Below are 24,447 nucleotides of genomic sequence, written 5' to 3' on the forward strand. Positions count from 1 at the left end.
CCCAATCAACACCCCTCATGGCCCAGCCTGCAGACACGTTGCCTATGCTTGTGGTCCCCCCCAATCAACACCCCTAATGGCCATGTGCTTAGACTCACCCAGCAGCCAGGTACGTTGTGCAGCATGTCGTGCCATGTAGCGGGGAAGCGTGGAGTTGTGCAGCACCATGGCATCATGTGTGGAGCCCGGGAATCTTGCACAGTAGAGCGTTATGATTTTGCTTGCATCGCATACCATCTGGACATTCAGGAGATGGTAAAGCCTCCCGTTGCGGTACACTACATCCACAGCATGTCGGACTACCAGCTCAACATGGGTGCAGTCAAGGGCAGCAATTACATTTGGCATGCCTGCCAGCACAAATGATGCTATTTTGGTTGCATTCACCCCCCCCCCACCCCAGTCCGTGGTAACTTGATGTGGTCCCTTGTGGGTTTCAGGAGTGCATCTATCACCTGGTTGAGCACACAGGAGTAACAGGGTTGTGAGATTCCATGCAGCTGCCCCACTGTGTGCTGGTAGGTGCCTGTGGCAAGGAAGCGTAGCACAGGCACTACCTTCAGTAAGGGGGGGGTGGCTGTCCGGATGTTGATGAGGCTCACCAGGTCATCATGAATGTGTGGTGATGGTGCCCCTGTCCAGGCGGTACAGGGTGTGGATCTGTGCAGGGGTTAGGTCAAATGGACTGGCCCTTAGGTGAGGGATTGGTGGCTGCCTGCGGGGTACAACTGCCTGCACTGTTTTGGTATGTGCTGGCCCAGTCTCGCCCTCCTTCTCTTTCTGCGCCTCCGCTGCATTTTCTGGTTCACTGCCTGCTCAAGGAGTAGCAGTGCAGGCATGTCCTCTCCAGCCCCAGTATTGCAATTGCTAATGGTAGTATTGTGGATTTGGGAGGGGTGTGGTGTGTGGGAGTGCTCCTTTTGTGCTGTGCCAGACTCCATTGCCTCCACCTGTGCTGTTTGTGTGCACCTGTGGCAGGTTTCTGCACAGCAGATTCCTATTAACGCCTGCTCCGCGATGCTGGTGTTAACGGCATCATGGTATCCGTTATTACCGGCATTTCCATGCCGGTAATTGCATGTCTGTGCAACACTTAATGTGCAACTCTTAATGTGCACTTCACTGAGGCATTCCGGTGTCACTGGCACGGCTGCCATGTGTCCGCGTGCATACAGGCAAGGGAGAGCCCGGTCATAGCGGGTCCCTGCCGATGACACCAGCATCGCTGCTCGTAATACTCCGGTCCGGTAAACGATGCTGGTACAGTGATACCAGCATTGATTTTACCCTGACCGCCAACCTTGTAATGAGGCTCATTAACTTTAAAATTGTATTTTTCCCGAATTTGATTTACATCTTCAACTTGCTAACACCATTTTAGCACTAATTGGTTGTGGTCACTGGCATTATGAGAGATGACCACAAATGATTCTACACAGTGGAATAGCTGGCAGTCAGTATATTTATAGCCAATAGTACCACTTTGGTGATTTCTTTTCCAGGTAGCCGCAGCTGGGACGTCAGTTTCTATTGTGCCATTTAGTATAATAAAACCACGATTTTCCATCAAGGCCATCCATCTTCGCGTCTCAAGTGTATTCGTTTTTTTAATCCTGCTTAGGCAATGTATATTTAAATCTCCCACAATAATTGCTGTATGTACAGAGGGTTCTAAGGCAATCCCATCAAGCAGACTCTCTATGGTGTTGAAAAAAATTCAGTCTGGAGAACTAAATGGTTCCAATATATATTTATCGATGCTGTGGTTTTATTTTGGATGAAAACCTTCAATATCTGAATATAATGATTAGGTTGTTCCCATTCCTCAATCCGGCATCCCGTAGAATTTTTGCAGCAGCTAATAGGCCCGCCATCGGGCTGCCTATTTGTTGTCTAATAGCTGGAACAATTATTATGGTAAAGTCGTTCCAAACAGGAGTTTCGTCAAGCCATGTCTCCTGTAGGAATACAATATCACTTTGGGGTAGTCATTAGTTGGAGAATTCGGCAGGTGTTTATAGCCATGAGTGGTCCAGCTGGTAAGAGTAAAGTTATGCTTAGGTGGTTGTTATGTTTGTTCAGGAGGCCATTTCCGAATGTATTTTCATTGTCTGGTTAAATCAGCTATTTGTTCTCTCTATATATAAAAAGCAAAATGTGTTTGTTTGTTTTTGGCGTGATTTGTGGCAAAGCGTTATTCCTTATACATTTCCACACCGTTTCACCAATCTGCACCAAATGTTGCAGAGTTACCTGTTAGGACCCTCCGAACATTAGTGGCTATATGAAATTTGGACACCCCACCTCTTTCCCTGGATTCCAGCACCTTTACACATGAGACGGTTGCCTGAAATCAGTGAAACTTCAATGTGGTCGTAGAAGGACTGGTCCCGACATGAGGAACAAAACTGGAGGCCTCGAAAACCATGTTTCAAGGCCCTACGATGCACGGTTTCTGAGATATTTGCACCGCAATGCACTGCAACAAACTGTACCATGCCAGGGTGAGGCGACATGTGGGGAGAGAGCACAGAAGGTCCTAGCATGCAGCAACACACCAACTTTATCCTGCCCCCAACGTCTGCTCTGGGGTATGTCAGCCAGCCACACACGCCCATTCTCAGTGCAGTTTACTTCAGGGTGCAAAGCACATCAAACGATAAGCAAATCAGAACAACAACCCACAGGATCATTGATGTTCAACAATTGATGAGAGTGTTGTCATGTCTGTCTACAGAACCCATTCGGAGAGTGGGTACTTTTTGCTAATTATTATATACGAAGCAACACTTTTGCCAATTAAACCATGAGTGTTGATTTTCAAAGAGTGCACGTCCAGGACCCTCAACAAGGCCCGGCGCCTCGTGAAGGCAGAGGATGCAGAGGAGTGCCGAGTCAGCCTGAGCAACATCCAGATGAGGGTCCTGGAATGCATAAGCCCAGCGCTCCACGCCCAGATCCTTCGGAGGAACACCCGTCTGGAGTCGAGCGGTAAGTGGCCATGCATTGCTGTGTGAGACAGGGCATGTTGCAGTGTGCTGGTAGTGTGCTACTTGCCTGTATGTGTAACATAGGCCATGTATGGATGTGTGTGTGCAGGGACATCATGAGACCAGTAATGCGTGAACCACTTGGATGGTGCATGTGTTCCAATGCAACATAACATAGGGAGCTGCATGCGGAATGCACACATGAATGCATGCCTGTCTCTGTTCTTGGACATGGATGGGAGGTGGGAGATGGGGCCTGCTCTCATGTACATGTATGGTGCACATGTGTGTGTGTCTGAGAAGCGTGTGTGTGACACATGTCGGTGCCGATGTGTTGATTCACTTATGCAGTCTAGTCACCCTTCTATCCACTGTGTCTGTGGTGTACAATCCCTGATGCATGACCCTCCGGTGATGTGTGTGCATGGGATCAGTATGAGCCATGATGCATGTGAGTTTGAAAACAAACCTTTATGTCAATAGTGGCCCTTGTACATGGATGCTGATGTTGATTGCATGCGCCGTGCCTGTTTCTGCATGTGTGTTGCCTGCATTGACCCATGTGTTGTGGAGGGACAGGATGGAAGTGACGTTTCACAGTGCCACTCATGTGTTATTGCTTCCTGTCTAGGGGACTATTGTACAGTACCCTCATGCTTGTTTTCTATGTCTCTCTCTATGCAGCGTCGAGTGAAGAAGAGGGCGGAGACGGCGCTGTGGAGCTAAGCAGTGGGGATGCCTCCACCGGGCAGCGACGCAAGGCCCAGCCACCCTCCCAGGAATTGCCATCATCCGGGAGCGAGGGGACTGGTGCCGCGCCTGCCACTACGGCTGTAGCGGAAGGGCCGGATGAGCCCCCACAGGGGCTTGCAATGGCAGAAGATGGTGCAGAGACATCCAGGTTGGTGGTCTCCACAGAGGAGGAGGAGCCCGCTACTGAGCCGCACATGGGGCCTGGTGGTGGTAGTACCACTGGTGCAAGTGGTGCAGTCCAGGGCCATGGGCAGGAGGCAGCACAGGTCGCCGCGGAGGGGCCTATGCATGTCGCTGTCCCTGACCCTGTGACTGCACCACCATGCACCAGCAGGGATGCCCCATCCCATGCCCGTCCGCAGGTAGGGGGGAGGCCCACATCATCTGGCTCTCCACTACCTGCAGACGAGGAGTCCCATGACCATATGGGCTCCGTCCTGATTGGTGTCGCGGGAGGACCACGCACGCCATCATGAAGAGCTGTGTGGCAATGTGGCACAGTTGGGAGGGGCCCTGGTCGGTGGGTTCCTACATGTGTCGCACACTCTGGTGGACCTCTCCTCCTCTGTGGAGACAATGTGCCAGTCGTTCTCCATGCCGTCTTCCGGCCCAGATTCCACCAGGGCCCCCTCTGGACCTAGCCTGACCAACACAGCCAGCTTGGTGGAGATCCCATCCCTGCCACAGTCGGGAGTCAGCGGTCCAGCAGGGGTGGACACCCCAACAACTGGAGACCAGCAGATGGAGGATGTGCAGGCATCATCGGACAGGGCACATGGACAGCAGCAGCAGCAGGCTCTAGGTGGGAGCAATGATGGCTCAGGGCTATCAACATCAGAGGGGCAGGCATCGGCCAGAGGGCAGGAGGACCCTGGAATGGGAGTGTCTTCCGTGTGGCTGCGGTTGGGCCAGCGGATAGATGCAGAGCGGTGGCGGGTGGAAGCGGCGTGGCTCACCATGGTCAGGGCGGAGTTCTCCATGCGCCGGGCGTTGAGGCGGGCTGAGTGCCTTGAGGCAACTCGCAGGGAGTTGGAACAGGCCATGACTCCATCCCTGCGAGACCTCGGGGCCAGGGCAGAGGCCCGTCTCCAGGAGATTGACATGGAGTTCGATGATGCCCTGGCCCACGACATCACAGAGTGAGCCGTAGGACTTGCCCGCTGCCATTGTATATAGTTAGTTAGTGTTAGGTTTCCTTTCTCTTTTTTTTTCTTTTGGGACGCTTGGACAATGCCCCACATTTTTGTATATAGTTCTTAATTAGGTAGGTTTTTTTTATAGGTTTCATTTCATTTGTTGGGCTCATGGACCCTGGTTTCAATCTTTGTACATAGTTGAGCTGTGGATTTCTGAGGAAATATTATTTTACATCACCATGGACCAATGGATTTTTGAATTTATGTTTCCTTTGGATTTGCTTTGGTGGACAGAGGGTTTGGACTAACTTTATTTTGGATAACTTTTGATTGTGACTTCATTGTTTTTTTTCAATTTTGGACATGCATTTTTTTCTTTTTTGAAATTGTTTTCATGCTTTGATTCCATTTGCTTCAGTTTGTGCACAATACATTTTGATTTATTACTTCCATGTGTGGTATTCGCTCATTGGTTTACTGCATGTCACAATGTGGGTTTACACAATCACTGGCACCCAGTGTGTGTGTGTGTGTGTGTGTGTGTGACGGACATGTGTTGATGTGCATAGTTGACTTTGGGTTTGTGTCATGAAATAGGCCTTTCAGTGGGGGGTGGATGGGAAACTTGATTGTGTCTCAAGACTGGGGTGTCGTGCAGTGGGATTTTGGTGGACATGAGGCCCATGAATGTACATCTTTATGACATGTTGTGTGGGGACATGAGTCAGGGCCTGCTGGCAGGTGCCCGTCAATGCTGGGGGTGTGGGGGTGCAGGGGGACATGAGTTGGGGCCAGCTGGTAGTGTCCTCAATGCTGGAGAGGTGGGGGTGCAGGGGGACATGAGTGGGGGCCTGCTGGCAGGTGCCCGTCAATGCCGGGGGGTGTGGGGGTGCAGGGGGGCATTAGTCGGGGCCTGCTGGTAGGTGTCCGGCAATGCTGCGGGGGTGGGGGTGCAGGGGGGCATTAGTCGGGGCCTGCTGGTAGGTGCCCATCAATGCTGGGGGGGTGGGGGTGCAGGGGGACATGAGTCGGGGCCTGCTGGCAGGTGCCGTCAATGCTGGAGGGGTGCAGGGGGACATGAGTCAGGGCCTGCTGGCAGGTGCCCGTCAATGCTGGGGGGGTGCAGGTGCAGGGGAACATGAGTCGGGGCCTGCTGGCAGGTGCCGTCAATGCTGGAGGGGTGGGGGTGCAGGGGGACATGAGTCGGGGCCTGCTGGCGGGTGCCCGTCAATGCTGGGGGTGCAGGGGGGCATTAGTCGGGGCCTGCTGGCAGGTGCCCGTTAATGCTGGTGGGGTGGGGGTGCAGGGGGACATGAGTCGGGGCCTGCTGGCAGGTGCCCGTCAATGCTGGGGGTGCAGGGGGACATGAGTTGGCGCCTACTGGCAGGTGCCCGTCAATGCTGGGGGGGTGGGGGTGCAGGGGGGCATGAGTCGGGGCCTGCTGGCAGGTGTCCGTAAATACTGGGTGGGTGGGGGTGCAGGGGGACATGAGTCGGGGCTCACTGGTGCATGGTGACATGTGGGCTGGCTGGGGGGCATGGCCAGGGTGGATGGGCTGCCTACGGAACATGACCAGGGGTGTAGGGTAGTCCCCTGTGGTGTTGGCTGGCTGCAGGGGCTGGGGAGGGGGTACAGGGCACACCTGGGAGGACCCACACTGCCAATTCACGTGTGATTCTCCCCACACACCCCTGAAATACACGTACCCTGCTCGCACAGGGCCTATCGCGTGTGATTTTCCATGCGCACCCCCGAAATACACGTACCCCGCTCGCACAGGGCCTATCGCGTGTGATTATCCACGCGCACCCCCGAAATACATGTACCCCACTCGCACAGGGCCTATCGCGTGTGATTCTCCCCGCGCACCCCCGAAATACACGTACCCCGCTCGCACAGGGCCTATTGCGTGTGATTCTCCCCGCGCACCCCCAAAAAACACGTACCCCACTCGCACAGGGCCTATCGCGTGTGATTCTCCATGCGCACTACCAAAATACACGTACCCCGCTCGCACAGGGCCTATCACGTGTGATTCTCCACGTGCACCCCCGAAATACATGTACCCCGCTCGCACAAGCCCTTTCGCATGTGATTCTCCCCGCGCAGTGGGGTACGTGTATTCGGAGGGGTGCGTGGGGAGTTTTACAGACCTTTTCGTGGTTGGGGGGCTGTATGCTGGTCCACTGGCCTGTGCGCCATGTACGGGATTTGTGCGCTGTTCATAGCGCACGGGGCGGGGTTGGGGGCGTAACTGGCGCTGCTGCAGGGTCGCTGCGCCACTCTGCGCCACGGCTGGTTATGGATGTTAAAATCCATGAATATGCTGTGCGCGGAAATGGATTTTGGCACACGCGGCTGGCGCAGACTGCCGCACGCGCACACTGTGCGCCAGCCGTGTGCGCCACTTGTGCGCTGAATTCTTTGAATTACCCCCTGTATCGGGGTAACCGTTAACCAGATTCCCCTTCAACATACCATCCGTTCATTTCATTATGAGGGCAAAATGAGAGAGGGGGAAGCAGGTATCTGGTACCCCTGTAAAGAAGGAGCTTTGAATGTGCATATTCAGAAGCTTTCTGCTCTTGAGTTGCAGTCTATTAAAAACAGGCCAGTATTATCCCACCCACCCAGTAGTCATCTGATGATCAGTTGGCCATGGATCTGGCAGACACCTACCTTCCTGAGGATCAGAGGTGTGGTCCTTCAATTCATTGGTGGGATGGATTGCCCTTCTGGTATGGGCTTTGTTAGTCGGTGACTGATGCATGGGAAAAGCTGCGGAAGAGGGTGATGTACTTAGTGGCAATACTTTTAGAATGTTGTACATGTTCTCATTGACGGAGACTGGGTCATGACTAAGCCTCATTTTACGGTAATGTTGGAATTTCTTTTTTTTAAAGTGTTACTATCGCTGAAGTGTGTTTTATTTGCTGATGAATACTACAAAAATGTTATGCAAACTACTCATCTCCTTTCTGTGATAGAATCTAAACCTCCTCTCCGACAGTGAGCAAGATTAGACATTATTTGTCTAAATTCCATTTAAATGTTAAATAAAAGCAAAAGTGCTTTCCACTTTGTTAATTCTGAGATCATCAGTGCTGGCAATGGACATTGTTTACTGCATAGGATCCCATGGAGGATAAAGAGGGGGGCAGAGAAGGGGCTGTTATTATGCACTTATAAATAGTTCTGAAAAGGTTAATCATGAACACCTAGAAAAGAACCCAAGGGAGACACAGTTCCCTATAATGTTGCTGACTATGTATAAAAGGTGCACACCTTTTAAACCTAAAAAGCTGTATTATTTAAATATTTAACAAGTGAATTCAGAGGCATCCTGTTCAGACATTCAAGTGGTCTTGTGCCTTATAAACTGCGTTTTAATCTTGGCTTCAGTGCACTGTTAAGACCAAACACACTATACCACTAAACCAATTGATAGCCGTAAACACATTTTTCAAGATCCGAGATCGGGGAAGACAGTTTTTGCTGGATCCCGGATCTAAAGTCCAGAAGCAGAGATCATCCAGAGCTCATAAGTTTCTCTTTGACATGCGTCTGAAGTTCATCCATCCCGGTTTTTTCTTTGAATTGCAGGACTATTCTTTGCCAGTTTAAATTTTATGAAAATGGGTTTCATTAATATCAACCCAGTGACTTGTTTATTATTCTTGGTTGGTTGTGTGTCGCGCTTTTGAGAGAAATCGGAGGGAAACGAAACCCAACCTCTGCTATATGTTGGACTTCATGTGTAATCGTAATGGGCGTATCCACAAGAGTCGAATAACATAATTAAAGGAATTATCATTTTTTTGAAACAATTTGTGGCGCAGTTATTTTGAGAGACACCTCAAAGTAAATTTAAGAAAAGTAAGACGGATTAATGCAGCGGGAAGTGTTACTGATGCAGTTGATTCGGTAACCGCAGAGTGAGAAGATGTATCTTTGTTCTTTTTGGCCTCTTGGCGACCTGCACCTTTAAGGGAGAAAAGACAAGGATCCCTTTAAAAGCCCTCGTGCCAGCACATAAGTGCAGCAGGAAGTGTTACTGAGTGAGTTGATTCGTCATTCCATTGGGAAGTCCAACAGAAGCACCCAAACGAGAGACTGGTCAGGTTTGCTTCTTGCCGTGACTGAATCTGCCATGTCGTATGCTTACGCGTTGAGGAGTAAGGCCTCTCTAGCATTGGAGGATATGCTTAATAACATTCTCGGCCAATGTTAAACGGATTTGAATGGGCCGCCTTCTACTATTGTGATGGCCGCACTGCTGACATCAGCACCAGTGCATATTGACTGTGTTCCTGCCTCTACCTCAGCACCCATATTAGGGGGCCGTGATCATTTTGTTTCTGATTTGCATGGTCGGAGAGCAGGGAAAGGTTGGGAGTCAGGTATGGGGCCCACTGCTATTATCGGGACAAGAAGTTTTACTTGCAGCCACACCTTCACTCATCAGCTGACCTCTTCGACATGATTGATCCCTGTAACTGAGGATCCCCGTCGGTGTAAGGAAAAGGGATTTACATTCCTGGTGAAGCACTGGCACAGAATACTGCAGAAGATTAGGTGAGACAGTTCCAGAATTATATTGAATGGTTTGATATTATGAAAATAAAATGTTGTGTTTCCTCTGAGAACATATTGTTAATGAACCATAGAGAAATACACTTGAATATGTAATGCTGTGTTCCCTGTGGAAAGCATACTGTTAATGAGCCATGGGGAAATACGCTGAGAAATGTAATGTTGTGTTCCCTGAGGAAAGCATACGTTTATGAGCCATAGGGAAATACGCTTAGAAATGTAATGCTGTCTTCTCTGTGGAAAGCATCTTGTTAACGAGCCATAGGGAAATGTTCTTAGAAATGTAATGATGTATTTCTACGGAAGCTTACTGCTAAAATGAACCATAGGGAAATACACTCTGTGCACACAGTTGAAACCATGATATGGAAGACTCATCAAATGAGTATGTAGACTGCATTGATTGTGGCCACACTGCATTTAAAGTGGGGCCTTATTAAAGCAGCTTTTGTGATCACCAGAGAAAAGGGGAAACAAAGTAAGCAATAAAGAAATGGGATTAAAATGTTGCAAGAGTCAACAGAAATTAGAAAAACGTGTTTCTACTCCACTGGAAGGAACACAAGGTGGGAGTTTATGATTGAGAAAGGCTTGGGGGCAGTGTTGTTTTTGATTAAATGGCATGAATACACTTCTAACAACCCAGATTTGCAATTCACAGTGTATGTGTCTTTTGACCTAGAAAAAATAGGATATTTAAGGGAAGTGTTAACTGCTATGGGTGATAAGGCTATCAGGCCCCTACAAAGGGAAGACTAGAAGCAATGGGAAGACAAAAATCTATGAGAGAAGCACAGATTAAAAAACCTAAGCCACAATCTGAGAAAAAGAAAGCGCGCGCATATGATCAGAAAGAGATGAAAAAATATTGGGATGAGGCAGACCACGAAGATACAATGAGGATTAAGGTTGTGTATGTAGCCAGGTCTTATCCCTCAGCCCTGACACCCAAATCAAAAAGATCTTAGAGAATGCGACATATCCATTGTTAGAATGTTTATTGGTAAAACGGCCTCCTCCACCCCCTACCGGGCACCTGGTGATGAGGTAATCTCCTCACCACCTCGTGCGTGCAGGATTTCAGCCCATGACACAGAAACCGCAGAAAAGGTAGTGTTCGCATGGATAACAAATGAGCTACTAGGAGTGGAACAGGCTAAAGTGTATGTGCCCCAGCAACGAGATACGCTTATATTTGCAATAGTACACAGGCTGGGCAAACACAAGTGGGAGCTGCATACAAGGTTAAACATTAAAGAGGAAGTGTAACCCATGCCAGATAATTATGAGGACATTGACAAAGCAGTTAAGGAGTATAAACCTGAGACAAAATTCTGCCCTGCAATAATGTCACATTGTTCAATAAATACCCCATCGAAGTCTATGGTAACTCAAGCATTTCCAATGAGAGAGGTGCCTGGGTTTGATACTGAGAACCCGACTCACCAGGTTCATGTCCCTTGGAACCATATGGAATTACTGTCTTTTACCAAAGATTATCCAGATATTAGACACAATCCAGAACAGTGGTATACCCAGACAGACCTGGTACTTAAAATAGGTCCCCTCACATTGGGAGATATAGATCAGTTGTTTTCAAGTATTCTGCCAGCAGTTATATGGTGCCAATGCAGAATTCAAGATAGTTTAGATCTCACCATAAAATGGGATGAGTTGACGGAGGCAGCAAAAGAAAGAGGGAAGACTGGGGAATTGTCCAAAGAAATAGTAGCTCTTGCAGCACTGCTAATAACACATATCCAGCAAGGGGTTCCCCGCAAGCAAATTAATTGCAATACATTTACTGCTTGCAGACAGGAAGAAGGGGAGTCAGTTGACAAATATTTTTCATGAATAGAAGAGGCTTTTACTTTGTCTAGTGGAATGGACATGGCTATGCCAGAGGGACACAAAGCTTTTTGTTCACATGTTGTAGAGGGATTGTTGCCTCACATAAAAAGTGATACACAAACTTATGAGTCTACATGACCGAGTCAAACAGCTGCCCAGATTGTGACTATGGCTAGGTATTATGCCAATCACCATGCCAAAGATAAAGGGGAGAAGGAAAAGATACGGAAAAAATGAAAAACCAAAGCACTAATGCAACAGCATAAGAATTTTTACCCTAGGCAAGGCCAGCAATATTCAGCTAGGAATAATTATGAAAATGACTAAAGCACAATAAACTACACAGCATAGGGCCAGTCCAAAGTCCAACATCCAATGATCCTGTACAGTTCAGTATAGGTCCTATATCGTGCATGGCTCAGCTTGTTGTCACTGGTAAATGTGCTTTAAATCTGTTGGGAATGGATTTGCTGAAACATTTGAATGCAACTCACCCCAGTTCCCTTGCCATGGAATGCTGCTCTGCAAGAGAGTTTTGATGTTTTAAAATCTGCTTTATGTAATTCACCTGCTTTTAGGCACACCTGATTTATGTTGTTGGTGCATGAAAAGCAAGGTTGTGTGTTATTCGTACTGACTCAACAGCAAGGGGGAAAAACAGACTGTGTGCATATTTTTGTTCTACATTGCACCCAGTGGCAAAAACACTTCCAAATTGTTTATGGAGTGTAGTGGCTGCAGCCATTTCTATGAAACAGACCGATGCCATAATATTGAGACACCAAGTTACATTGTTTGTGCCACATGCAATTGATATTTTATTTGAATGAAACGAAAACACAGCACCTGACAAACGTCAGGTCAACAAGATATGAACTGACATTATTAGCTCCAAACTTTACCATGTAGCGTTGTGATAGTCTTAATCCTCCTACCTTGCTACTCCTCCCATAAAATGAATTAAAAGTAATGCTTTTGTTGACCAAATTGCAAAGGCAACCATGCAGTCCCATGTATTACACATGCATATTACACACATGATGCAGCCAGAGGAAATTATATGTTGATGAATATTAAAGTTGCCTCCCTGTCAAAGAGAATTATGGTAGTTATAGTATGTTAGTGATAGTATGTATGTATGTTTAGCAAATAACCAGAAGCATTTGCTGGAAAGAACAGTACTACAGTGAGCATTGTTAAAAATACATAGAGGAGTATTTACCCCGATTTGGCCTTCCTTATACTGTATGGAGCTACAGCAATGTATACATTGTTAAATGCAGGTAGTCATGGGACACCCAGCTACCCAAACATGTGTTTTATCCGCTGTTAATTAACTACTATAAGAGTTAGCTAACCACCTGTCTATTCTCTGCAAACAGGTTATGGATTGGAGTATTGTCCTAAAATATCATTGGAAGGGGCAGGACACAGCATCTAGGCTGTTGAATGGGTATTTGACAGCATCAGGACTGCAGCCCAGTTGAAAAAGGGCATCGCAGGCATTGCTTACCACTCAGATGGCAGTGACAATATTGTGGCTGCTAGTTTTGTATCCACGCTTTTATGCTTAAAAGCAAGCTTCATCCTTCTTCTACCCACACCATTGCCTAATCTGCCTGGTTCTAAAAATATTAACCCTTCTGCTGAGACATTGGACATTTGCATCATTGCCATTTGTCAAAAGACAATTTTGGATCAACGGAGGAATCACAATATCCAGAAAGCTGGAAGAGGATATGCAAATGGAGAAAAGGAATTCCTTCCTGTAAGGAACAGCTACCAAATGGGCAAGGCCACCATCAAATACTACTAGGGGTGAAAAGAGACGTTCCAAGAAGCAATTTGGCTCCATAAGATCTATCCTGATGGAATTTTGCCTTGCTATTTCACTTTGCTCCATGATAAGCTATGTAAAACGACATGTATGGCTATTTCATCCCAGAGAAGATTTGTGTAAAGAAAAATCAACAAAAAAAAGGCGTGCCAAGGGAGTTTGTGCCTGTAGTACTGGTAAAACTAAATATGTTTAGATTAGGGGAGTAGGTTATTACTGGAATGTTATGTAGCACTGTCCTTGTTTAGTATAGTAATTCATGTCTCCAATGCCTTCCTGTCACATATCACAGGCAACTTTAGAATCCACTACAAATGTTTTATTATGCAAGAGAATGATTTTAGAAGATCACATTGACAAGCTGATAAAATAGGTGAACTGTTGGACTTTTATTCTGAGGAGAGTATAGCAGAGAGGACACGAGGGGACCAGGATTTTGTCTCTGATCAACAACGTGTTCAAGTGCCTAATAAGTCTATGAAGCTGAAATTGCGAGGAGGAGTTAATCAAATGCGTAATTGCCAAAGGCGATCGCAAAATTCCCCTGTTGTGGCACCAGTCTTTTATACATTAGAAGAAAGAAGAGCCTTGTTAAGTCAAGGGGTAATAAAGCCCCCTAAAGTTCCTGAAACTCAGTCACAAGAGCTTTCTCACGGAGTACAGCATATGCAGAACAGTTGCCTTTTGTTAGAATGTTTGACTATATCCAGGAACATAACGATGCTGAATCATGCTACTGTGCTCAACCTGTTTGATATTGTGCACACATTGTGATCGATTCAGTCAAGGGACATAGACGAGTTTGAGTTTTGCAATGAGCAAGATCTGGATCGTGTCTTTTTGCATATAGGTTCTCGGTTGCTTAGAGATATTATACCTGAAGCAGCCCCCCCTATTGCTTCCCTTAGGATATGATCTGTTAGACGTCAATAAAGAGAACTGCTTAGCTTTAAGTAGAATAGAACCCTCAAAGCTGAGGGAGGGAAGTAGTGGGTTCTCCTTTGATCCCTTAAAAGGTGACATGCTTGTTTGGGCCTATTAAATCAAGAAGTGTGTTGGTGCCTCCCAAACCTTTGGAATCCAAAGTGAGGGAGGAAAATTGGTCGTGGTTGGCCGGGGGGCGTTGATGGGGCAGAGAACAAATCTATGTAACTAGATCAGTGGGAAACACAGGGTGTTATTCTGTTTGAATCCTGGAACACGAGAGGGTTTATGCGCCTTTTTTAATCTGATAACAATATACTAACGTCCTTGGATTTTTTTGTTTACAAGAAACATGGATTATTGATGTTCTGATCTTGGACGGATACTCAATATCTTTAACTCCAGCTTTAAAAGGCCTAGAGGGGCATCTGACATATGGCATCCTGACAGCAGTCAAGCAGGGTAGAGGCCTAGTTCTCTGAGAGTGGATTTCACCTAACCCCTTTCATCAGGGTTCCAAGTTAGAATGGGATGTCTTGGGCTTTTAAAAGAAAGGAGCTTGGGGGCTAATAAACTTGTATGAAACCTGACTGGCATAAGGGAGGGGGCTTTTACTGACTCAGTTGCTGGAATCTTGGATGCCTCCTTGGAGGATCCGTCTGTTATGGCAATAATCTTGTGTGGGAATTTAAACATTTTCCTTTTCAAATGGGTCGGTGTTTGGCTGCTAGGAATCGGGAAGCGTATGGTCTTTGCTAATGGAGTGAAGAGGGCTTTGTATGTTGTACACGGCAGTAAATGGAGACAACCTGGCGAGGTCCACCTGCAAAAGAGTATCATCGGAAGCTATCTTAGAATATATCTTTGTGTCAGCTAACATCTTCATGCTGATTGTAGAACTGAAGGTGATGGGGGTGTGGTCAAGCACAGATGAGGACGGTCACCTGACTCCGAGCTCCAATCCCGGCACACATCTTTATTAACTAATTGTGCCCTTTTACTAACAAAACTGGATTAATAAACTCCCCAGCACTTCTCCCCGTAGGATACAAGAGGTTTGGGGGCCGCGCTGAGTTCAAGTGAACGTTATGCCAGGAAGTCGTAACAGCCTACGTTCCTCCGGAGGCACGGCCTACAGCACCGGAGTCACGTCAGAAAATACCCGACGCGTTTAGTCAGCTGGTCGGCTGACACGCTCCTAACATTCCGGTGACTACGAGGGTGTGCGTTTCATTCACAACAAACGCGCTTTTTCTATTTTAAAGGTACAGCTTTACAAACAAGCACTTCTCATGCTTATATGAACCTACACATTATTCATTTGAATGCTATTACGTGTAAAAATAGCTGGCCTTAACTGATTACTTAAAAGTGGAGGAAAATAAGGGTTTCTAGACATATTTCATTCATGCTTCATTCACATCTGCAACCTTTTAAATATAAAGGAAACTTTTTTACTTTTACAAAATACCTCCAGTGAAAGAATGTGGCATTCTGTCTGCTTAGATGTCTGTAATGGAATTATTTGATGAAGCTTCCTCACTGCAATAGTACATGTAGACATTTACACAGAATAAGGTTTTACATCTGCTGACAAGCATATAAATATGCTCATGGTTAAAACGCTTTAAAAGGATTTTTTTTCTAACAGGTGCTATCCTTTGCCTGACTTCTTGATAAGTGTGCCTCTTATTATTGATTTAAGTCAAGGCAGAAGCTTTGTATATACGTGGCAGTTTGTTTACAGCCACGGTATGGCCTCAAAATAAGGAATCTCCAAGGATTTTCCATCTGCATCTTCTAGTAATGCTCCCAAAAGACAACCAAGTGACTCTCCCAGACCGAAAGACGACACACAAGATCCAGTCATGCAAACAATTTTGGACGAAATCAAATCTCTCAAACCATTCATGGACGCTACGATGGCCAAACTTCAACTGCTTGATGACAAATGGTCCTCGTTCGAGTCAAGGATTACGGAAGTTGAGAAAAGGGTCAGCAACACCGAAGATGTAGCAGGAAAGGTGATGTTGCTTGAAAATGCAGTTACTTCCTTACCACAGACCGTGGGTAATAATAAGCAGCGCTCAGATACCTGAGGGTTCGTAGCGCTATATAAATGCCTAATTATTATTATTATTATTATTACAGAAACAGGCAGAAGATCTAGAAAATAGAAATAGGAGGAACAATATACAAATTGTTGGCCTTCCAGAAACAATAGAAAAAGATAATCCTACTCAATTTCTTTACTACAAGCATCCTTTACTTTTGGATCTTCCAACATCTATGCAACTAAATATTCAAGGGGCCCATCGTGTTGGGCCTAGAATACCATCCAGGAATGCTCTGAGAACTTTAATCTTTGCGGTTCTTGACTGCACACATGTCCTACTCATCATGGATAAGGCAAAAGAGAAAAGGTTACTTACGTGGGAAGGCACTAAAATCTTCGTAACTCAAGATGTTTCCAATGCCACAGAGGCAAGAAGAAAGGAGTTACTAGCGTTCAGACCAGTGTTAAGGCAACTCAATGCCAGATATGGGATTATCCACCCAGCATCCCGGGAGGTCACTCTCAATGGTCATACATATACCTTTCAAAACCCAAGTGACTTACGCAACTTTATCCAGAGTCACAGGAGAGATGGGATGGATACTACCAGACCACCACCTATATAAAGTAAATATCTGCACAATATGTTTTTCCTAACACAACCCTCTCGCCTGGATGCAGCGAGGCACAGTCCCATCTGACTGGTTCTCCACCCCTACCATTTAGTAACTGCTTATGAACATGGACTGTAGTGGCTGTATCCCGTTAACCACTACTTCATCCTATACCGGTTGGTTTATTTGGAAATTGGTAAAATTCCATGTTATTTTGTTTGTCACCCCCTTTTCCTTGTGTTTCTTCTCCATTTACATCTCATTTTACCAGTGCTTTGTTATTGACTACAAATGTGCATATGTTGCTATTACCATTATCCATGACATTCAGGGGTCGATTCATGGAACAAACGTGCGCCGAAAATCCCAGCGCAAGCAGGTGCAAGGTGGCGCAAGTGTGCGATTCAAGGAAGGCGCTGCGCTTGTTTCCCGCTGGTCGTGCGCCAAATCCATGCATGTCGCACACGGGCCCACACGTCATCAAACGGCGTGCGCTACGCGCACAGCAAAAGCGCACATAGCGCGGCACACACAACAAAAGTGGGCGGAACAGTGGGCGTAACACGCGGAATGGGGAACAACGCGTGAAAAAGAAGGCGTAACTGGGGAAGTACTGCAGGGAACTACACGGAACGCCCACACGCACGCGAACAACCCGTATTCATGGATTCGAATACGGGAAACCCGCGCACGGAAAAAGACGCGCACAGGTGTCAATGTAACGCTCACCTGATTCCCACGGAGGCGCAGGTCTGGCTTCGAGTGCTGATGCTTCTTCAATGGTGAAGCGCAGGACTCTGAAGGAAGGGCCCTCTACTCTGGCTTCTCCGGCTCGCAGGAATATTCCCCTGTGCGTGAAAAGGGAGTATTACCTACTGACTGAGTTATGCTCAAGCCTCCCACTCTCTTCCAACCCTCCACGATACCCTTCCACGATTCCCCGTGAAGTCTCACCTTAGGGTCTGAAAGGACAAGCTCTCCATCCTGCTTCTGTCGCAGGGGCGCGTTGAACCCAGTTACTTCACTGGATTGAGGTTGGATGGGAGTTCAGGTAAGCTTGATTATACTGGTAAGGCGCTGTAAAAGTTCTGTTGCAAGTTCAAAAGTTCAAGCTTTAAATAATAATGTTCATTGTCTTTTTTCAGGTGATGAATGAAGATTCCTTTGGAGACTTCTTGCAACAAAGCGCTGATGTTGATGTCTTTTCCCCACAGGGGCCGGGGTTCGGAATGCCGGAGATATGGCGCCGACCCGAAGTGAAACGTGCAGTTCCAGTAAAGATCTGGTAAGTCCTAGAGGAGCGCTCAGGTAATGTTTTTGCATTCGCTAATGTCTTTGTCTTTTTTCCCCATAGGGGCCGGGGTCCTGCTTGGAAGCAGCAAGACCCGAAATGAAATGGGAATGACCCAACAGGTAAGTCTTAGAAAGAAACTGAGCTTTTCCTATTCCCTTCCTTCTCTCACCTCTTATTCTTGTCTTTTTCTCTAGGCTCTGGGAAGTGGCTGTGTATCCGGATGATCGCTGCTGAAGATGGAGGAACCCAGGAAAGGTGAGTGAAATGCAGCGCTGCAGCTATCGTAACGAAATGCTTTTAAAAATGATGTCTTCCCTTTCAGAATCGTCGGTGATGTCTCCGTGGTGCAGATTAGCTGGTTGGTCTATTGTCTCCCTTTGCAGGTGACCCAGGATGCTGACAGGCGTGGCTGAAGTCCAGATGCAGGAGCTGACACGGTGAGCGTCCAGCTGCGAGGAGCAGAACAACGCGAAGCGTGAGTTGCTGATCGGGTGTGGTTTAAATAGCTTTGGAAGAAGTTCCAAGTATGTATCCTTCCCCCGATCAGGTATGTATCCTTCCCCGACCACACCCGGGTGGAAAGTAGTCCCACAGGTAAAGTAGTTCCTATTCAGGCCTCAAGAGGGCCTGGATGTGGCAGCATGGTCTGCATCAGGTAATTGCACATTAAAACACTTGAACACATGTCTAGCTTTATGAGCCTGGCGCCTAAGGCGCCAGGACAGAGGTCCAACATGAGCCTGGCGCCTAAGGCGCCAGGACTGAGTCCAAAGGGCCCCAGCTTGGGCCGCTGGCACTCCCCTGGGGGAAATGATGCCTGCCTCTGGGGTTGCTGGGTCGGACCTGGCTCCTTGGATGTAGGCATCATGACAGTACCCCCCCCACCCCTCAAGGCCCCTCCCAAGGTTCTTCCCTCCGGGGGTTTGGGCTTGTTCGGAAATCTCCGGTGAAACCTTTGTACTAATCGAGGTGCGTGGACATGGTTACTAGGCTCCCACGATCTCTCCTGAGGTCCATATCCCTTCCAGTCAACAAGATAGAAGAGTTTCGACTTTACCACCTTTGAGTCTAAAATGTCTTTAACTTCGAATTCTAATTCCCCTTCAATTTGAACTGGATCTGGAGGCTTGGACAATCGGGTTCCTGGTTGTACTGGCTTCAAAAGTGATGCATGAAAAATTGGATGAATACGCATGTTGGACGGTAGATCCAGTTTAAAGGCCACTGGGTTGATTATAGCTTTGATGGGATAAGGTCCTATGAATCTGGGATTGAAGGTTCGCGGGCCCTTGAGGGGTAAATGTTTAGTTGCTAGCCATACCTGGTCTCCTACTTGGTAAGGAGGAGTTTTACTTCGGTGCAAATCAGCGTTTTCTTTATACTTTTTCTTCGCTTGCTGTAAAGGAGTTGCAGCTTCTTTGAAGGCTCGGGTTATTGTGGAATGCAGATGATTTACTGCAGGCATTTCCAGGGTCAGAGGTGGATCTAGATCAGAGGTCCGAGGATGGTGACCATACAAAGTATAAAAGGGGGTTTGTCCGGTTCCAGAATGCACTGAATTGTTGTATGCATATTCTGCGATCCAAAGGATGTCTTTCCAATTTAACTCGGATTGGTGTAACATGCACCGAAGATATTGCTCGAGAGTCTGATTGGTTCTCTCGGTTTGTCCGTCGGTCTGGGGGTGGTGGCTGGTGGATAACCGCACATCTATTTGTGCTAGTTGGCAACACTTCTTCCAAAAATGTGAGATAAATTCACTTCCACGATCCGAGACTAAAATGGAAGGGAAACCATGTATGCAAACTATATTCTCCAGGAATTCCTTGGCCAAGGTGGAAGCTGAAGGCAAACCCTTTAAAGGGATAAAGTGGGCCATTTTGGAGAATAGGTCCACAATTACAAGGATTGTGTTGTAACCAGCACAAGGAGGCAGATCTGTTATAAAGTCCATTGACAGGGTGTGCCATGGTGCCGGTGGAATATCCAAGGGTTGAAGTAGGCCGGCTGGCCTTTTCTTTTGAGCCTTGTTTTGGGCGCAAATTCCACAAGACAGTACAAAAGACTTTATGTCTTTTCTCCAAGAAGGCCACCAGAAGTGGCGTTTGATTTTTTCCTCCGTTTTAGCGATACCAGGGTGTCCTTCCATTAAAGATTCATGATGATGGGCAATAACAAGTTCTTGCAATTCTTTACTTGGCAGAAACAACCGCTCCTGGAAGTAGGGTAAGTCATCCTTAACGGTGTAATGAGGACCCTTTTGACTCCATTCCAGTAAGGTTGAAGAGTCTAGAAGTTGTTTTACTTGCGTTTGGATATCCTCAATAGATTGCAATGAAGTTAAGCCTAAGATTCTTTGCTCAGGTATGATGGGCACAGGTTCTAAGCTCGAATTAGGTTCTTCCATGCCAATGCGGGATAAGGCGTCTGCTTTTCCATTCTTGCAGCCAGGGCGATAGGTAATTACAAAATCAAATTCTGCAAAGAATAGAGCCCATCGGAGTTGTCGTGAAGATTGAGCTTTGGCCGTCTTTAAATACTGTAAGTTTCTGTGGTCCGTAATTACGGTGATGGTGTGTCTTGCCCCGAGAAGGTAGTGACGCCAAGCCTTGAAAGCAGATTTGATGGCCAGTAACTCTTTATCGGTAATTGCGTAGTTGATTTCAGGAGGAGAACATTTTCTGGACCAAAAGGCCACTGGGTGTAGTTGGTTAGTTTTTGGGTCTCTTTGCGACAGGACAGCTCCCATGGCCGAACTGGAAGCATCGGTTTCCACTATGTACGGGAGATCTGGGTGCGGGTGCTTCAATACAGGTGCAGAGGTGAATTTGGTTTTCAGGTCCTGGAAGGCTTGTTCGGCCTCAAGAGTCCATTTGAAGCGTTTGTTTTTCTTTAGGAGAGCGGTGATGGGTTGGACTGTTCGGGAAAATTCCGGGATGAATCTTCGATAGAAATTGGCCAAGCCGAGCATGCTCTGAACTCCCTTCACGGAGCTTGGAGATGGCCATTTGAGGATGGCATCCACCTTTCGCGAGTCCATTCGGACTCCTTGAGGTGTCAGGATGAATCCGAGAAACTCAACTTCTGTGGTATGAAAAACGCATTTTTCGAGTTTTGCAAATAGTCTGTGCTGGCGCAGTTTCTCAAGAACTGCCCTAACATGTTTTCTGTGATCAGATTTTGAAGAAGAGTACACCAGGATGTCGTCAATGTAAACAATGACGCATACATCGATAAGTTCCCGAAGAACATCATTCATAAAGTACTGAAAGGCGGCAGGTGCATTGCACAAACCGAAGGGCATCACCTGATATTCGAAGAGCCCAAATTTGGTGCGGAATGCAGTCTTCCATTCGTCGCCTTCTTTTATGCGTACCAGGTGATAAGCTCCTCGGAGATCTAACTTGGTGTACACACAAGCGTCTTTCACCTGGTCGATAAGCTCAGGGATCAAGGGCAGAGGATAACGATTCTTAATCGTTATTTGATTTAGGGCGCGATAGTCTATACACGTTCTAAGGTCGCCTTCTTTTTTTGGCACGAAGAACAGAGCTGAAGAGACAGGAGACTTGGACGGGCGAATAAAACCATTGGCTAGGTACTGATCTAAATACTGACGCAAATGCAGGTTCTCAGGTTCCGTAAGAGCATAAATCCTACTACAAGGTAGTTGAGCATTGGGTACCAGATCGATCTGGCAATCATAAGACCGATGGGGAGGTAACGTGTTAGCCTGTTCTTTCTGAAAAACGTCTTGGAATTCTTGGTATTCTGACGGTAGCTGTACAGGGGTGGAAGTTGCTGTGGCTAGACCCATAGCTGGATTTCTTGGATAACAAGTTGGTTCACAATCAGGAAAACTTATCTTCTTTGCTCGCCAGTCAATTCTGGTATTATGTGTTTCTAACCAAGGAATTCCAAGAATTACTTGAAATTGTGGGGCCTTGATCACATCAAACACGATTGCTTCCCGATGTCCATACTGACCCACCAGTGTCACTTCAACAGTGGAATGCGTTACAGGCCCTGAGGCTATTTCGGTTCCATCTACTGTAGTAATGACATCTTGGGTTACTTTCGGGCGGAGAGGAAGCTTAATCCTGGAAGCCAATTCACGGTCTATGTAATTTCCAATAGCTCCACTGTCGATGTATGCTTTTATAGCATGCAACTGCTGAGGCTGTTTTGGGTCCACGAGCACCATTGGCATGACGAAATGCAAGGTCAAAGAGTTAGTTTTCAAGCTTGGCAAGCGGACCCCTACGCTTGCCGGGCTAGGTCGTTTCCCGAATCAGGTGTCTCTAATTCATTATCAGTAGCTCCAACCACCTTCTTAAGTGGTTTAACTGGACAATTTCGAAGACAGTGACCGGAAGTCCCGCAATACAGACAAAGTTGCATTTGCCGCCTTCTCTCTCGTTCTTTCTGCGTTAATGGTCCTTAAAAACCACCGATTTGCATAGGTTCAGATACGTCGGTACTCTTGGAGGTAGCGTGGGTTTTGACCGGTGCTCGGTTTTCATACTTGAACCGATCTGCTTTTCTATTTTGAAGTCTGTGATCAAGTTGAACCACCCAGTCAATGTAGTCTGCGCAGACCTGGGGTGGGTTTACTATCTGAGCTAGAACATCCTTAAGCTCTCCGCGCAGGCCTCGATGAAACAATGTGATCCTTTTGCCTTCTGACCATCCAGTTTCCACAACCAGTCTGTTAAAGGTGGCTATGTAGGACAGAAGATCCTGATTACCTTGTCGTAAGGATAGCAGTTCGTTATCAAGGGCCTGTCCTTGAGAGTGTCGAGCGAACAATCTTTCCATGCTGGCCTGGAAGCCCTGAAAATTCTGGAGAATGGGATCATCCTGATTTATCAATGGAATAGACCAATCGGCAGCACTGCCACTGAGGTAAGATAGTATAAAGGCTACCTTGGTCTGGTCGTTAGGGAAGGCTCCGGGTCTGCATAGAAAGTGTAAACGACATTGGTTCATAAAGACGGCATATTTCTTGGGATCCCCCGCAAAACGTTCAGGCGGGGCCAAAGGCATGTGTCCAGGTAGATTAATTTGTACCGGGTTACTCAAACCCATTGATGTCTAAATGTCTCCGGAATTAGGTAAAGGAGTGTGCCCTGCCTGGGCCTGTAATAACCTTTTGGCTAGGTCATCAGTTCTTTCCTTAGATAAGATCAGTTCTTTTTTGAGAGCGTTAGTCTCCTGGCGGGCTGAGTGCACCTCTGCCCGTAATTCCCCCAAAAGCTGGGCCAGCTGGTCAGTCTCGGAAGTCTCCATAGCGCCCGGGTGGGAAATTGTGGGTAGGCTTCGCGTTCTGTAACGCTCACCTGATTCCCTCTGAGGCGCAGGTCTGGCTTCGAGTGCTGATGCTTCTTCAATGGTGAAGTGCAGGACTCTGAAGGAAGGGCCCTCTACTCTGGCTTCTCCGGCTCGCAGAAATATTCCCCTGTGCGCGAAAAGGGAGTATTACCTACTGACTGAGTTATGCTCAAGCCTCCCACTCTCTTCCAACCCTCCACGATACCCTTCCACGATTCCCCGTGAAGTCTCACCTTAGGGTCTGAAAGGACGAGCTCTCCATCCTGCTTCTGACGCAGGGGCGCGTTGAACCCAGTTACTTCACTGGATTGAGGTTGGATGGGGGTTCAGGTAAGCATGATTATACTGGTAAGGCGCTGTAAAAGTTCTGTTGCAAGTTCAAAAGTTCAAGCTTTAAATAATAATGTTCATTGTCTTTTTTCAGGTGATAAATGAAGATTCCTTTGGAGACTTCTTGCAACAAAGCGCTGATGTTGATGTCTTTTCCCCATAGGGGCCGGGGTTCGGAATGCCGGAAATATGGCGCTGACCCGAAGTGAAACGTGCAGTTCCAGTAAAGATCTGGTAAGTCCTAGAGGAGCGCTCAGGTAATGTTTTTGCATTCGCTCATCTAATGTCTTTGTCTTTTTTCCCCCATAGGGGCGGGAGTCCTGCTTGGAAGCAGCAAGACCTGAAATGAAATGGGAATGACCCAACAGGTAAGTCTTAGAAAGAAACTGAGCTTTTCCTATTCCCTTCCTTCTCTCACCTCTTATTCTTGTCTTTTTCTCTAGGCTCTGGGAAGTGGCTGTGTATCCGGATGATCGCTGCTGAAGATGGAGGAACCCAGGAAAGGTGAGTGAAATGCAGCGCTGCAGCAATCGTAACGAAATGCTTTTAAAAATGATGTCTTCCCTTTCAGGATCGTCGGTGATGTCTCCGTGGTGCAGATTAGCTGGTAGGTCTGTTGTCTCCCTTTGCAGGTGACCCAGGATGCTGACAGGCGTGGCTGAAGTCCAGATGCAGGAGCTGACACGGTGAGCGTCCAGCTGCGAGGAGCAGAACAACGCGAAGCGTGAGTTGCTGATC

This window comes from Ambystoma mexicanum, chromosome 2q (genome assembly GCF_040938575.1).
Source record: "Ambystoma mexicanum isolate Mex_15411 chromosome 2q, UKY_AmexF1_1, whole genome shotgun sequence".
Lineage (NCBI taxonomy): Eukaryota > Metazoa > Chordata > Amphibia > Caudata > Ambystomatidae > Ambystoma > Ambystoma mexicanum.